Source organism: Primulina tabacum, chromosome 9 (assembly GCF_025594145.1).
Source record: "Primulina tabacum isolate GXHZ01 chromosome 9, ASM2559414v2, whole genome shotgun sequence".
Classification (NCBI taxonomy): Eukaryota; Viridiplantae; Streptophyta; class Magnoliopsida; order Lamiales; family Gesneriaceae; genus Primulina; species Primulina tabacum.
Window position 1 is genome coordinate 12,273,711 of NC_134558.1, and position 17,939 is coordinate 12,291,649.

The window sequence follows — 17,939 nt, forward strand, 5'->3', positions numbered from 1 at the left end:
CCTGACTCACGACAGACTTTGGTCGAGTGGTAGACCAGACCAAGACCAAGCCGCCCCCTTCCCTCAAGAAAACCGAACCCAAAACCCTTTGACAACAAGTTTCTCGGTTCCTGCTGTTTCTTTTCCTTTTTGCTGTGAGTTTGGTGAGTGTGTGTGACTCTAATTCATGTAAAAACCTCTCTTGATCTTACCTTATGTCATGGCAGCCCCTTAACCAATCAATATGCAATTTATTTGATTCAAAAACCATGTTTCTTCATGCATATATGCAATATTACGAAAATTCTGAAAATAAAGTCTTTTTTTTCATGCACCCAATAATTCAAACCATAATATGATATGATGGATGAGAAAATGAGATGTATGGCGTGCCTTTGCGTATTATACGCTCGAATAATCGTTGACGACGAAGAACGGGTCGAAACCTTTGGCTTGTTTCCCTTAGAACCCTTCGAAAACTCTACTGAATTTTTCCTTCAATATGGTGTGCCGTGTGTGATGTGGGTTGTGAGGAGAGTTTTCAGAAATAAAAATTGAGTGGCCGTGAGGTTTGATTGCAAAGTTAAGGGTTTTGTGTGCATTAGTATATTAAATACACTAATTAAATAGTTAATTAGGCTTTAGGCCTATTAAGCCACAAAATTTAAGCCCATTAGCTTTAATTAGGATTTAATAAAATAATAACAAAGTTTTTCTTTAATTAAATATGTGAATTTACTAGCCGGGTTGCACAAAAGTTCGTATTTTAGTTGAAAAACCAACACCGATAAAATTTACGTCCCGGCGTATAAAATCACTTCAAAACCCTTTATTTTCAAAAATACTAAAAACCATCAACTTTATTTTAAATAATTAAAAATAATTATTTAACAAAATCATTTTACATTTACAGCCCTCGGTCCCCGTTCCTCGATCGTCACTTGAACATTCCTTAAAAATACCATTTTAATGCAACATGTAGAAAAATATATTTTAAACATGTAAATATGCACAACATAATTAATTCATGCAATTAAAACATTTAATTAAAATACAGGAGAATTTAATAATTCCAATGCATGTGGTTCGCATGAACCTTTAAATTTTCGGGGCGTTACAATCTCCCCCCCTTAAATTGAATTTCGTCCTCGAAATTTGCTTATCCTAGATAATCCAAAGTTTAGTCTTAGTTCTAGTATCCCAAAAATCCACGCTTCCGCTGCGCTACTCTGATCAAACTTAAGTTCTAGAATGTCCTTACGTCTCTTTGATCCCAATTAATTTTGTCTTTTAAATCCTTATTTGCAATTTGCAACTTAAGAAAACCCATAATGACTTAGTGTTATACTATTATAACCCCAAATTTCAACTTTTCTTAAAATTCTCAATATTCGAAATGGATGACCACACTTATCGTATGTTACTTTCCCTATATTATACCCAAAAATGTTCGTCGACTTATCATATTTAAATTATAAAATCCCAAACGCATCTGCTAACGCTTAGATTTTTCAAGCCTAATTTCGATTCATCCTTAAAAACCCCTGATTAAAATTCCTTATAACGCTATATCCAAGATATCCCAAGGTTCAAAATATTATTACAAGCCCAAATCATCGAAAATTCCTACAAATTAAACCATCAAATTATCGCTTATTGCTAAACTAGTCCCCAAATCCCTTAATAATTGCAAAATAGATTCTTAATTTTCCCAAAAATATCACATTGGTCCCAAAATTTCGAAAATCCTACCATTATACCATAAGTTTTTGGCATTCTTAATTTCCTTCGACGGGTTTCCCATAACATAAATTTTGAAATTTTAAACTTATTTACCCAAAAATCATTTCCTATCACCAATCTTACCTTTCATGAAACTTAAAATCCCAATTTATACATTTTCTTACTTCCCAAGATAATCGCAGTCCTTGAATAATTATCACTTATGTCTAATTACCAAAAATTAATTCGACTAGTAACCATGAATCATAAATATTTTCTTAGAAAATCTACGTGTCCCAAAGCATTCATAATATTCATGATTAACTTAGAGCCCAAAAAGTAAAATGTCAATACTAAAACCCAAAAATCATCGTCGTCCAATTCCACCACAAAGCCAACATGCCTTGAAATCAAATAATTTCTTATTTCATATCGTATCATGTATAAAAATCATGAAGCATCTAATCTTTTAGCATAACAAAGTCATGCAACCATGCAGGGTAAAAATCGTTTGCCATGCAACCTTAAACATAACGTCAATCAACTTCAAAATGTGTATGCACATGTAGCTTAAACATTTAGATCATGTAAACTTGTAGGTATCATCACATAAATCATATAAAGCATGTAAAACTTACAACTTTGAGGTTTGACGACTGATTTTTCCGGCGCTGATGGTGGTACAACCCTTTACAGGAACCAGTGCTCTGATACCAACTGAAACGTTCTGTCCTTTTTATTGCTTTAAAAGCACTAGAAATTTTTTTTTAAACACTCAATTTTCGGCCATGTACCTTTCTCACATGAAAATATTTTTATAAAATATTTTACCCTTTAAAATTAAACATTAACGAACTAGCATTTTAAAAACCAAGTGCAATAGTGATAAAATGAAATCGTCGCATATTTTACCAAACCTAAAAAGCAATAATTTGAAAAGAATAGCTCATACTAAACCTCTCAAAAATCTCTCAAATGCATAAATAAATAATCTTAAAAATCTTTAATCATAAAGCATGAGTCAAAAGTCATAATGCGGAAAAAGTAGAAGCGCTGGTACTCGTGTTGTGTGCGCCTTCAGTCCAGTCAAATCACCCGTCAAGTCCTCCCTCAAACTCACTTGCATCCATCAGACCTAGTGAGTCTAAAGACTTCAACACACCATCATCTTTATAGAAATTTATACGTAATACAGTCAACATATAACAGTGAAAAATATTTGTACTTAAAATATCGTTTTCATGAAGTTGCATAAACTTCAAACATGAACATTTTCGTAAACCTTTTATGATGCATGAACTTTAAATAGGAACATTTTCATAATGATGCGTCAACTTTAAGTATAAACATTTCAATGACATGCATAACATAAACCTTAACATTTCTTTTTTACTCAACATGGCATAACATAAACATTTTTCATGATCACAAACATTTTTCTTTTCCTTTTCCTTTGTTGAATTCAGATCGTTAATTGTGACTTTCTTCAAACCTCAAAAGTCGATGGATCCATCTACATGTAACCACAGTACTGGGCGGCGGGGGACACCAGAAACACTCTCACCGGTCAACTGGGCCCTGGCCTATCATGATCGAATAGAAATACGATCGTCGGAGCTCCCTCTGGGGCCTTCTCCCATAAATGGGCTCCCTCTGGGGCCTTCTCCCCTCACGATATTCCCATTCTTACCTCAAACCTCATATTCGCAATAATGAAAACACGATCGTCGAGTTCCCATTGGACCATCACCCTCACGACATCGCCATCATTAACGAATTAGTCACAATCACTTCACTTCCTTCAACATTTAACATTCTCACCACTTTATAAAAATCATGCATAACATAACATTTTGTTTTTGAAACCAAGCATGCAACATGTCTTTTTAATGTCTTCCTTAAATCATAAAAATCTCTTAGACATTTAAAAATCATAATTTAATCATGAACATTTCATAAACATTTAAAAATAACCATAATATCATAAAAATAGCATTTAGGGCACTGCCATGACCTTTACTAATTTCTAAGTGTAAAAAGACCGTTTTACCCATAGACTCGACATTTTACGTTTTCGACTTTTATCCTAATTTCATGACTCTAACATGTCCCAAATAATTATTTAAGCCTACATAAATTTTTTTTAGCTTAAACATTAGACTTTTTCATTTATCTTTAATTAATTGTTTTGACAGTGTTTTAATCCCGAAAAATCCCAAACTTTAATATAAAATTCCTAAATTCTAAATTTAGTTTTTTTATATTATTTTAGCCCTTATGGACCATGACTCGACCCCCGTGAGCCATTTTCCAATTTTTCTTTATTTAAAATCCCTATTTGACACCTAAACTTCGACCTCGAGCCAACTTTTGATTTTCACGAGTTACCCCCGAGCCATGTTGATCCAAAACTTGACCAACCTCCTAACTTAACCTACTGGACCCTTAGACCACCAAGAACCCAGCCCAAACCACAAAAACGAGCCCTCTTCTCCTTACCCCTAAGCTGGCCGAGAGTTGCACCTAGACTGGGACTCTTGTTTTGCTTATAGGACTCTTCCCCACGCACCCAACCGCTGAACCCACCTGTTGTACACCCTCTAAGGACCCTAAGGACTCCCTAGAACCCAACCTTCAAACCCAGGCTGCGCCCCAAAGCCCCTTGCGCGACGCTGAACCCTGCGCGCCTCACATGCAATTTCTCGGGTAGAGTCCTAGCATGGCTAGGACTCTTTCCCCAGCCCCTACTCGAGTCCTAGCTTGGCTAGGACTCTCCCCCTGACTCATGACAGACTTTGGTCGAGTGCTAGACCAGACCAAAATCAAGCCGCCCCCTTCCCTCAAGAAAACCGAACCCAAAACCCTTTGACAGCAAGTTTCTCGGTTCCTGTTGTTTCTTTTCCTTTTTGCTGTTAGTTTGGTGAGTGTGTGTAACTCTAATTCATGTAAAAACCTCTCTTGATCTTACCTTATGTCATGGCAGCCCCTTAACCAATCAATATGCAATTTATTTGATTCAAAATCCATGTTTCTTCATGCATACATGCAATATTATGAAAATTCTGAAAATAAAGTCTTGTTTTTCATGCACCCAATAATTCAAACCATAATATGATATGATGGATGAGAAAAGAAGATGTATGGCGTGCCTTTGCGTATTATATGCTCGAATAATCGTTGCGACGAAGAACGTGTCGAAACCTTTGGCTTGTTTCCCTTAGAACCCTTCGAAAACTCTACTGAATTTTTCCTTCAATATGATGTGCCGTGTGTGATGGGGGTTGTGAGGAGAGTTTTCAGAAATAAAAATTGAGTGACCGTGAGGTTTGATTGCAAAGTGAAAGGGTTTTGTGTGCATTAGTATATTAAATACACTAATTAAATAGTTAATTAGGCTTTAGGCCTATTAAGCCACATATATAAGCCCATTAGCTTTAATTAGGATTTAATAAAATAATAACAAAGTTTTTCTTTAATTAAATATGTGAATTTACTAGCCGGGTTGCACAAAAGTTCGTATTTTAGTTGAAAAACCAACACCGATAAAATTTACGTCCCGGCGTATAAAATCACTTCAAAACCCTTTATTTTCAAAAATACTAAAAACCATCAACTTTATTTTAAATAATTAAAAATAATTATTTAACAAAAACATTTTACATTTACAGCCCTCGGTCCCCGTTCCTCGATCGTCACTTGAACATTCCTTAAAAATACCATTTTAATGCAACATGTAGAAAAATATATTTTAAACATGTAAATATGCACAACATAATTAATTCATGCAATTAAAACATTTAATTAAAATACAGGAGAATTTAATAATTTCAATGCATGTGGTTCGCGTGGACCTTTAAATTTTCGGGGCGTTACAATCTCCCCCCCTTAAATTGAATTTCGTCCTCGAAATTTGCTTATCCTATATAATCCAAAGTTTATTCTTAGTTCTAGTATCCCAAAAATCCACGCTTCCGCTGCGCTACTCTGATCAAACTTAAGTTCTAGAATGTCCTTACGTCTCTTTGATCCCAATTAATTTTGTCTTTTAAATCCTTATTTGCAATTTGCAACTTAAGAAAACCCATAATGACTTAGTGCTATACTATTATAACCCCAAATTTCAACTTTTCTTAAAATTCTCAATATTCGAAATGGATGACCACACTTATCGTATGTTACTTTCCCTATATTATACCCAAAAATGTTCGTCGACTTATCATATTTAAATTATAAAATCCCAAACGCATCTGCTAACGCTTAGATTTTTCAAGCCTAATTTCGATTCATCCTTAAAAACCCCTGATTAAAATTCCTTATAACGCTATATCCAAGATATCCCAAGGTTCAAAATATTTTTACAAGCCCAAATCATCGAAAATTCCTATCAATTAAACCATCAAATTATCGCTTATTGCTAAACTAGTCCCCAAATTCCTTAATAATTGCAAAATAGATTCTTAATTTTCCCAAAAATATCACATTGGTCCCAAAATTTCGAAAATCCTACCATTATACCATAAGTTTTTGGCATTCTTAATTTCCTTCGACGGGTTTCCCATAACATAAATTTTGAAATTTTAAACTTATTTACCCAAAAATCATTTCCTATCACCAATCTTACTTTTCATGAAACTTAAAATCCCAATTTATACATTTTCTTACTTCCCAAGATAATCGCAGTCCTTGAATAATTATCACTTATGTCTAATTACCAAAAATTAATTCGACTAGTAACCATGAATCATAAATATTTTCTTAGAAAATCTACGTGTCCCAAAGCATTCATAATATTCATGATTAACTTATAGCCCAAAAAGTAAAATGTCAATACTAAAACCCAAAAATCATCGTCGTCCAATTCCACCACAAAGCCAACATGCCTTGAAATCAAATAATTTCTTATTTCATATCGTATCATGTATAAAAATCATGAAGCATCTAATCTTTTAGCATAACAAAGTCATGCAACCATGCAGGGTAAAAATCGTTTGCCATGCAACCTTAAACATAACGTCAATCAACTTCAAAATGTGTATGCACATGTAGCTTAAACATTTAGATCATGTAAACTTGTAGGTATCATCACATAAATCATATAAAGCATGTAAAACTTACAACTTTGAGGTTTGACGACTGATCTTTCCGGCGCTGATGGTGGTACAACCCTTTACAGGAACCAGTGCTCTGATACCAACTGAAACGTTCTGTCCTTTTTATTGCTTTAAAAGCACTAGAATTTTTTTTTTTAACACTCAATTTTCGGCCATTTACCTTTCTCACATGAAAATATTTTTATAAAATATTTTACCCTTTAAAATTAAACATTAACCAACTAGCATTTTAAAAACCAAGTGCAATAGTGATAAAATGAAATCGTCGCATATTTTACCAAACCTAAAAAGCAATAATTTGAAAAGAATAGCTCATACTAAACCTCTCAAAAATCTCTCAAATGCATAAATAAATAATCTTAAAAATCTTTAATCATAAAGCATGAGTCAAAAGTCATAATGCGGAAAAAGTAGAAGCGATGGTCCTCGGGTTGTGTGCGCCTTCAGTCCAGTCAAATCACCCGTCAAGTCCTCCCTCAAACTCACCTGCATCCATCACACCTAGTGAGTCTAAAGACTCAACACACCATCATCTTTATAGCAAGTAATACGTAATACAGTCAACATATAACAGTGAAAAATATTTGTACTTAAAATATCGTTTTCATGAAGATGCATAAACTTCAAACATGAACATTTTCGTGAACCTTTTATGATGCATGAACTTTAAATAGGAACATTTTCATAATGATGCGTCAACTTTAAGTATAAACATTTTCATGACATGCATAACATAAACCTTAACATTTCCTTTTTCCTCAACATGGCATAACATAAACATTTTTCATGATCACAAACATTTTTCTTTTCCTTTTCCTTTGTTGAATTCAGATCGTTAATTGTGACTTTCCTCAAACCTCAAAAGTCGATGGATCCATCTACATGTAACCACAGTACTGGGCGGCGGGGGACACCAGCAACACTCTCACCGGTCAACTGGGCCCTGGCCTATCATGATCGAATAGAAATACGATCGTCGGAGCTCCCTCTGGGGCCTTCTCCCATAAATGGGCTCCCTCTGGGCCTTCTCCCATAAATGGGCTCCTTCTGGGGCCTTCTCCCCTCACGATATTCCCATTCTTACCTCAAACCTCATATCCTCATAACCTCATATTCGCAATAATGGAAACACGATCGTCGGGCTCCCACTGGGACCATCACCCTCACGACATCGCCATCATTAACGAATTAGTCACAATCACTTCACTTCCTTCAAGATTTACATTCTCACCACTTTATAAAAATCATGCATAACATAACATTTTGTTTTTGAAACCAAGCATTCAACATGTCTTTTAAATGTCTTCCTTAAATCATAAAAATCTCTTAGACATTTAAAAATCATAATTTAATCATGAACATTTCATAAACATTTAAAAATAACCATAATATCATAAAAATAGCATTTAGGGCACTGCCATAACCTTTACTAATTTCAGGTGTAAAAAGACCGTTTTACCCATAGACTCGACATTTTACGTTTTCGACTTTTATCCTGATTTCATGACTCTAACATGTCCCAAATAATTATTTAAGCCTACATGAATTTTTTTCGAAATTTTATTTAGACTAAATATTAGACTTTTTCAATTATCTTTAATTAATTGTTTTGACGGTGTTTTAATCCCGAAAAATCCCAATCTTTAATATTAAATTCCTAAATTCTAAATTTAGTCTTTTTATATTATTTTAGCCCTTGTGGACCACGACTCAACCCCCGTGAGCCGTTTTCCAATTTTTCTTTATTTAAAATCCCTATTTGACACCTAAACTTCGACCCCGAGCCAACTTTTGATTTTCACGAGTTACTCCCGAGCCATGTTGATCCAAAACTTGACCAACCTCCTAACTTAACCTACTGGACCCTTAGACTACCAAGAACCCAGCCCAAACCACAAAAACAAGCCCTCTTCTCCTTACCCCTAAGCTGGCCGAGAGTTGCACCTAGACTAGGACTCTTGTTTTGTTTCTAGGACTCTTCCCCACACAACCAACCGCTGAACCCACCTGTTGTACACCCTCTAAGGACCCTAAGGACTCCCTAGAACCCAACCTTCAAACCCAGGCTGCGCCCCAAAGCCCCTTGCGCGACACTGAACCCTGCGCGCCTCACATGCAATTTCTCGGGTAGAGTCCTAGCATGGCTAGGACTCTTTCCCCAGCCCCTACTCGAGTCCTAGCTTGGCTAGGACTCTCCCCCTGACTCACGACAGACTTTGGTCGAGTGCTAGACCAAACCAAGACCAAGCCGCCCCCTTCCCTCAAGAAAACCGAACCCATAACCCTTTGACAACAAGTTTCTCGGTTCCTGCTGTTTCTTTTCCTTTTTGCTGTGAGTTTGGTGAGTGTGTGTTACTCTAATTCATGTAAAAACCTCTCTTGATCTTACCTTATGTCATGGCAGCCCCTTAACCAATCAGTATGCAATTTATTTGATTCAAAAACCATGTTTCTTCATGCATACATGCAATATTATGAAAATTCTGAAAATAAAGTCTTGTTTTTCATGCACCCAGTAATTCAAACCATAATATGATATGATGGATGAGAAAAGAAGATGTATGGCGTGCTTTTGCGTATTATATGCTCGAATAATCGTTGACGACGAAGAACGTGTCGAAACCTTTGGCTTGTTTCCCTTAGAACCCTTCGAAAACTCTACTGAATTTTTCCTTCAATATGATGTGCCGTGTGTGATGGGGGTTGTGAGGAGAGTTTTCAGAAATAAAAATTGAGTGACCGTGAGGTTTGATTGCAAAGTGAAGGGTTTTGTGTGCATTAGTATATTAAATACACTAATTAAATAGTTAATTAGGCTTTAGGCTTATTAAGCCACGAAATTTAAGCCCATTAGCTTTAATTAGGATTTAATAAAATAATAACAAAGTTTTCCTTTAATTAAATATGTGAATTTACTAGCCGGGTTGCCCAAAAGTTCGTATTTTAGTTGAAAAACCAACACCGATAAAATTTACGTCCCGGCGTATAAAATCACTTCAAAACCCTTTATTTTCAAAAATACTAAAAACCATAATTAAAAATAATTATTTAACAAAAACATTTTACATTTACAGCCCTCGGTCCCCGTTCCTCGATCGTCACTTGAACATTCCTTAAAAATACCATTTTAATGCAACATGTAGAAAAATATATTTTAAACATGTAAATATGCACAACATAATTAATTCATGCAATTAAAACATTTAATTAAAATACAGGAGAATTTAATAATTCAAATGCATGTGGTTCGCGTGGACCTCTAAATTTTCGGGGCGTTACATTAGTCCTTATGACCCGGGACAACATTGAGACTCTATGTGCTAAAATTACACTTTGACTTGTTTACCGACTCTCATGGGGTCATCAGGTGGCAAGGTTGGGTGTTCTGTCGAAACATATAGAAGTCGATGCATTGTAGTCGGGGATTCACCGCTTACCTTCTGGTATGGATATCCTATGTGTTCTCATGTATGTGTAATTTGAAATATCTGATCAGAGTATGGTGGTAATTATGAAAGGGGTTTCATAGATTACACCATCGATGCAACTACGACATGACACATAGTATCGATTCATTGACAACTCTCGATATACCAATGGTTGTCGAATCGGTCGGGATATATGAGTTGAAGGGACCGTACTGTACGCTAACCATAATTGAATGGTTCTTGCAGACACTATCATTTGATACTTAGGGAATCATGTAAGCGATGCTGCTAGGCGTTTAATAGGATTTGTTGTGTACTATCAGACTTGAGTTCTGACGTTCTTGTTATCAAGGAGTTGATAATTAAGAATGGAGCAATTGGGGTATGCTCGTATAAGGACATGTTTAGTCCGAATCACATGGAGATGTGAACCCACGGCTAGTTGTATCAATGAACCATTGAGGGCCACACAAGTACTAGCTTTCTAGATCCCGTTGAGAAGTAAAATAGTTCAATGTGTTAAACGGCTTATAAAGAAGTTTATAAGCTTGAGGAAAAATAAAAGTGTGACTTCTATGAGGGAAATGTAATTTTTAATTTATGAATGTGTTCTTAAATTAAAAGTTGGCCAAATAAATAATGTATTTGAGAATTGTGATTTTCATAAACATTATTATGTACTAAATTAAATTAATTCAAGTGTTGAATTTTTGAATTAATTAAACACTAGTGGGCCTAGTAGAGTCCAAATAATTAAATTAATTCAAGTGTTGAATTAATTAAGTAACATTGGGCCTTGTAGAGCCCAATTGGAAATAATTATTTAACTAGTGGGCTTGAGTAAAATCAAGTAAAGTTTAATTGGGCTCAAATATGTTTGAGACAATTAAATTAAAAGTCTATGGGCCCTTTGTAAATGTTACAAGCCCACTTGATTTGCATGCTTGGGAGGTGAAGGGTTGTGGATTACTTTTGATTAAAATATTGGCATGGCATGCACATGCTTCCTTTAGCTTTTCTCACAACCAAGACAAGTCATTCACTCTCCCACTCTCACTCACTATGGCCGAAATTTCCTTGAGTATTATTCCCTCATTTTTGCTTCTTCAATAGTTGAGGATAACACACACTTCTCTTTGAAAAATCTTCTTATTTTTCTAGTGTAAAGTAAGAAGGGTTCTAGTTAGCAAGTGGTGGGCCTAATTTTGAAGGAAAGGAGGAAGCTTGTAGATCAACTCATCCCTTCAAGAGATTAGTTGTATATCAACTAAGTTGGAGCCATCATCAATCTTAAGAGTTTGATAGGTAACGATTTCTCAACACCCTATGAATGTCATAGTTGTCTTTTTGTATATGTTACATGCTAGTACAAAAGGTGTTCAACTTTTTCTTATAAAATTTTCGGTTTTCATGCCCTTAAAATTTTTGAACTTCCGTTGCGCATTTGAACACCCTAAAATCGATCCTCTTTCAAGTGGTATCAGAGCTAAGGCTACTAGTTTGTGTAGCATATACATAATATTATATTGCGGTCGATTTCTAACCGCATGAGATGAAATTTTTGCAACAAAATCAAGGCGTTTTGGGGGAAAATTTCGGGCAGCATGTTGCTGCCCGAGGGGCTGCCCATTTTGGGCAACAAGGGCAGCCCCGAACGTACCCCTCAAAATAATAAAAAAAAATTTTTTTTGTTGGCCGGAATCTGGCGACGGAGCTCCGGCGACGGCGATGACGACTAGGGTTTTCAAAAGGTGTTTTGAAATATCAAAGTGTCATGGGCCTTGAGTTGTTGGGCCATTGGATGGCTAACATATTTGTGAATTTTAAATGGGCCAAAATGTTTTTGGTGAAAAATGATTTTTTGGGCCCTTAAGTTTAAATTTACAAAAGTTGCAAATATTTTCTCATGAAATAAATAATTGAAGTTGGACTTTAATTATTTATAGTAAATTGTGATTTGCAAGAAATTCGGTTATAAATAAATTAATTAGAAAGTAGACAAATGTGTTTGTATACTTTGTTAATTTAGTTTATAATCGTCGCGGTTAGTGATTGGATCAAGATATATAATATTGGATCAATTAATTATTGTGATAATTAATTGATGGTGTATGATATGTGATATTATGCATGAAGGATGATCAAAAGCCCAAGCTCAATTTGCTAGGTATATGCTGAGATATTTTGTGTTGAATGATTGTAATAATTATCAATTTATAAAGTGGGCTTGGTTTTTGGCCCGTTCCCACCCCCATGAGATGTATCCCTATTTGCCATAGATATTTATTTGTAAATATTAGTATAGTGGATGATCAAGATTGGAAGATGGTGACCATGATGATTATGAAGATCGAAGACATGTAAATATTGAAAGCTAATGTAATAGTTGCATTTGCCTCCCATGCATTTCCTTATGATTGGACCTAGGCCCGTGTTTAGCTCACACGGGCCATTAGTTTTGGGGCGATTGATCATCCTTGTTTTGTTTACTGTTTATAATATATGCATGATATGTTATAAATAATGAGTATGTGCGTTATTATTATGATAATAACAAAGTTGCATGAATCCGGCAAAAATATGATCAAACATGGCAAGCTTTTAAATAAAATTAATGATGAGACCTTTCAAAATTAAAACCCTCATTTTGAATAAGATTCAAAATTAATATCAAGCCTGAAAAGGAGAATTATAAATTTGTTTATAATTTCCATGTCTTCCATTGACAATGGGTGCATGATGAACGCTACCCGTGCTCGGGGCTCGGCTCATATTATTGGGGGGGCCCTGGGTGCCGGAAAGCTGTGACATCCATTGACATGGTGATGTGACCTACGTGAAACTCCCATGATTTCGGCTCATATTATTGGGATAACTCATGGCGACCGTCCATTAAGGTTCAACATCGATGGGTAAGGCTTGACACGTGAAGATGAACGACGTCATATTATTGGGTCCTAATCAAACGTGAGACAAAAGTTTACGTAAAGGGTTGCATGGTGATTCAATTGGAAACTACCTTTTAGGAATTGTGATTGGCTGATATTATTCGGGATCATAATTCGCTAATTGGACCTTGCGTACCTACTGAGGAAATGAGTTTCCCGTTTTCTCTACAGGGTAGTGAAAGATGTCAAAACTGAAAGGGATCGATTTTAGGTGCCCGAATGCGCAACGAAAGGTACAAAATTTTCGGTTTTTGCAAGAGAAAAATCGAGCACCTTTGTACTAGTGTGTAACATATACTAAATACCTTTGACATACATAGGGTGTTGAGAAATCGTTACCTATCAATCACAAGGATTGATTATGGCTCCAACTTAGTTGATATACAACTAAGCTCTTCAATGGCAAGACCTTCAGCAAGCTTTCCTTTGAGCCCACCTTGCTCAAATATTAAGCCCACCACCAACTAGCTAGAACCACTCTAATTTTGCACTAGAAAAATTAGAGCATTTTTCTTTGAGAAGTATTTTCTTTCTTCAACAATTGAAGAACAAAATGGAGAGAAAAATAGGGAGTTAGTGATCCAAAATTTCGGCCATTGCAAGGTGTAGGAGGGAAGGGAAGACTTTTCTTGGGTGTTGAAAAAGTTGAGTTAAGCATGTGCATGCCATGCCTTGGTTATACAAAAAGTTGTCTCTCAACTCTTCACCTCCCTTGCATGCCTTTTTTAGTGGGCTTGTAACAATTACAAGGCCCATGGACTTTAATTTAATTTTCTCAAACATATTTGAGCCCAATTAAACTTTACTTGATTTTACTCAAGCCCACTAGTTTAATAATTATTTCTAATTGGGCTCTACAAGGCCTAATATTATTTAATTAATTCAACAGTTGAACTAATTTAATTATTTGGACTCTACTAGGCCCATTAGTGTTTAATTAATTCAACACTTGAATTAATTTAATTTAGTCCATAATAATGTTTATGAAAATCACAATTTTCAAATACATTATTTACTTGGCCAACTTTAAATTTAGGAACACATTCATAAATTAAAAGTTACATTTCTCTCATAGAAGTCATACTTCTATTTTTCTTTATGCCTATAAACTCATTTATAAGCCGTTCAACACTTTGAACTATTTTACTTCTCAACGGGATCTAGAAAGCTAGCACTTGTGTGGCCCTCAATGGTTCATTGATACAACTAGCCGTGGGTTCACATCTCCATATGATTCGGACTAAACATGTCCTTATACGAGCATACCCCAATTGCTCCATTCTTACTTATCAACTCCTTGATAATAATAAGAACGTCAGAACTCAAGTCTGATAGTACCCAACCAATCATGTTAAACGCCTAGCAGCATCGCTTATGTAACGCCACGAAAATTTAAAGATTCACGTAAACCACATGCATGCAATTATTAAATTCCCTTGTATTTTAGTTAATTGTTTTAATTGCATTAAATTAATTATGTTGTGCATATTTGTATGTTTAAAATATATTTTTCTTCATGGTTGCATTAAAATGTATTTTAAAAGGGATATTCGAGTTGCGATTGAGGAACAGAGATCGAGGGGTGAAAAATAGAAAATGTTTTTATTGGCTAATTGTTTTTAATTATTCAAATTATGGGAAATGTTTTTTCTTATTTTTGAAAATATGGGGTTTTGAGGTGATTTTATACGCCGGTACGTAAATTTTATCGGTGTTGGATTTTTAACAAAAATGCGAATGTTTTAGCAACCCGGCTAATAAATTCACAAACTTTATTAAACAAAATTATTTTAAATATTTTAATTAAACACTAATGGACTAATTGGGCCTAATTAACCTTCCTAATGGGCCTAAAGTTTAATTAGTGATTTATTTACTATAAAATACACAAAACCCACCCCATAACCTATTAATCACACGCCCCACCTCCCCAATTCTATCAAAACTCTCCCCTCAAACTCAAGTCACGGCACACACAATTTTGAAAAGAAATTTTGAAGGTTCTTCAAGGAAAATCAAGTCATCGTCTTCGTGTCGCCGTTCTTCGCAATCGTCAACGGTTTTTCGTGCGTTAAATACGCAAAGGCACGCCATATTCTTTCCTTCAATCATCTATCACATCATAATATTTATTTTATTGAGTTTTTGCAAGAAAAACAAGGGCATCATGAAACAAGTTCGTTTTTGCATAATATCTGAATTTTTAGAGCATGTATTTGGTCCAAAATCATGTATATGATGTTATTAAGGGGCTGCCATGTCTAGGGTATGGATTAAGAGGGGTCTTACATAAGTTTAAGAAGTCCTATACATGCACGAAAACATGCTGCACACTCATGAAAACAAGCTGGAACGAATTCGCTGTCCAAGGGAACGAAGGGCTCGGTTAAGGGGGGGATTCGATGCATGGCTTGGTTTGGCTGGACCAGGGCTAGGCTAGGGTCTGTTATGGGTCAAGGGAAGAGTCCTAGCCACGCTAGGACTCGAACACCAGGGCTGGGAAGGAGTCCTAGCAAGCTAGGACTCCAACCCGTGAGTGCAAGGGAAGTTGCGCAGGTAGTTGCTGTTGTGCAGGAAGAAAGTGGCTCGGCTAGGGGCTTGTGGGATGGGTTAGGTTAGGTCCTTAGGGTCCTATAAGGGTGCTAGAGAGGTTGGTTCAGGGCCTGGTGTGGCTGGCTAAGTCCTAGCAACAGAAACGTAGAAGCCATGGTAGGTGGGTTTCTCGGCCATAAATTGCTACTAGTGTAGAGCCTCGGTTTTTGGGCTAGGGTTGAGTCCTATGGGTTCTAAGGGTGCATGAGGGTCCCTAGAGAGGCTGGTCATGAGTTGGGGCAGGGTGGCTCGATGCGGCTTGAACCAAACACAGAAAAACGTGGATTACACTTTCAAGGGGCACAGGTTGCTGTCTGAACTCAGTGGCTTTGCTGCTGGGTTGTAGGGATTGAGTTGGTCTGGGCTTGGTCTGGGCGTGGTCCAGGGAAGGTTAGGGTCATGAGAGGCCAAGTGGTTCACGGCTGGAGGTGTCCTAGGTTTGCTAGGAGTCCTAGAAGCACATGAGTCTCACGCACACACACATGCAGGTTTTGGGTGAGTTTCCAGCAGGCTTTTGAGCGGGCCAGGGCCGGGTTTTTTTGGGCTGGTCTTGCACAGTAGGGTCTCTAGATGGGTTGGCTAGGTTTTGGCTCAAGGCGGCTCGGGCGTGGCTCGAGTAAATTAGGAGATGGCTCGGTGTGTTCGTCGAAGGGTCAAAAACGAGACTAATTAAGCCAAAATTGATTCCATGGGTCCACGGGGGTGGCTCATGAGATGGAATGGTAGAATAAATAATAAAAAGGCTATGTTAAAAATTTGGGATCAAAATAACGAGTTTTGGATTTATTCGGGATTTAATCGCCACATGAAACGCTAATTAAATAACTAATTGAAACACCTAGTTTTATGCCTTATAAAATTATGAAAAATTAGGGTTATGCTTAAATAATTATTAGAAACCTAAGTTTTTAATTTGGAAATTTTATATTAAGGTTTGGTTTAATTCGAGATTAAAATGCATTAATACGTCACATTTACAGATTTATTTAAAAGTCCTCGTTTTAAGCTAAATAAAAATATGAGAAAATTCATGTAGGCTTAAATAATTATTTGGGACATTTTAGAATCAATGGAATTAAGAAAATGTCAAAAACGAGAAATTTTACGTCTAGGGATAAAACGGTCATTATACACCTAGAAATTAGTAAACGTCATGGCAGTGCCCTATTTGCTGTTTTATGTGCTAATATGATTAATTTCTATAGTTATGGATGTTTATGGAAATTGTTTTATGCTAAAATGATATTTTAAATGTTTATGGAATTTTATATATTAAAATGATCTTTTAAATGTTTAGGGAATTTTATATGTTTATGATTTAATATGTCAAAATGTCATTGTAAATGTTTTGAGGTTAAAATGTCATTTTAAATGTTTATGAAAAGTTCATGATTAAATTATGATTTTTAAATGTCTAAGGGATTTTTATGACTTAAGATGACATTTAAAATACATGTTGCATGCTTGGTTTCAAAAATGAAAAACGTAATGATATTCATGATTTTTCTAAAGTGATGTGAATGAAAAATGTTGAAGGATGTGAAATAATTGTGACTAATTCGTTAATGTTGGCGACGTCGTGAGGGTTATGGTCCCAGTGGGAGCCCGACGATCGTGTTTCCATCATTGCGAATATGTGGTAACGGATATGTGGTAACGGTTTTGTGGTAACGGAAGAATGGGAATATCGTGAGGGGAAAAGGCCCCAGAGGGAGCCCATTTATGGGAAAAGGCCCCAGAGGGAGCCCCGACGATCGTATTTCTATTCGAATCATGATAGGCCAGGACCCAGTTGACCGGTGAGAGTGTTGCTGGTGTCCCCCGCCGCCCAGTACTGTGGTTTTATGTAGATGGATCCATCGACCCTCATGAGCATGATCAGGAAAGTCACAATTAACGATCTGAATTCAACAAAAGGAAAAAGGAAAAAGGAAAAGGAAAAGGAAAAATGTTTATGATCATGAAAAATGTTTTATGTCATGTCATGTCGAGGAAAAAAGGAAAAAGGTTAAGGTTTATGAAATGCATCATGAAAATATTTATGAAAATGTTTATGTTCAAGTTTATGCATCTTCATGAAAACGATATTTTAAGTACAAATATTTTTCACCGTTATATGTTGACTGTATTACGTATTACTCGTTATAAAGATTATGGTG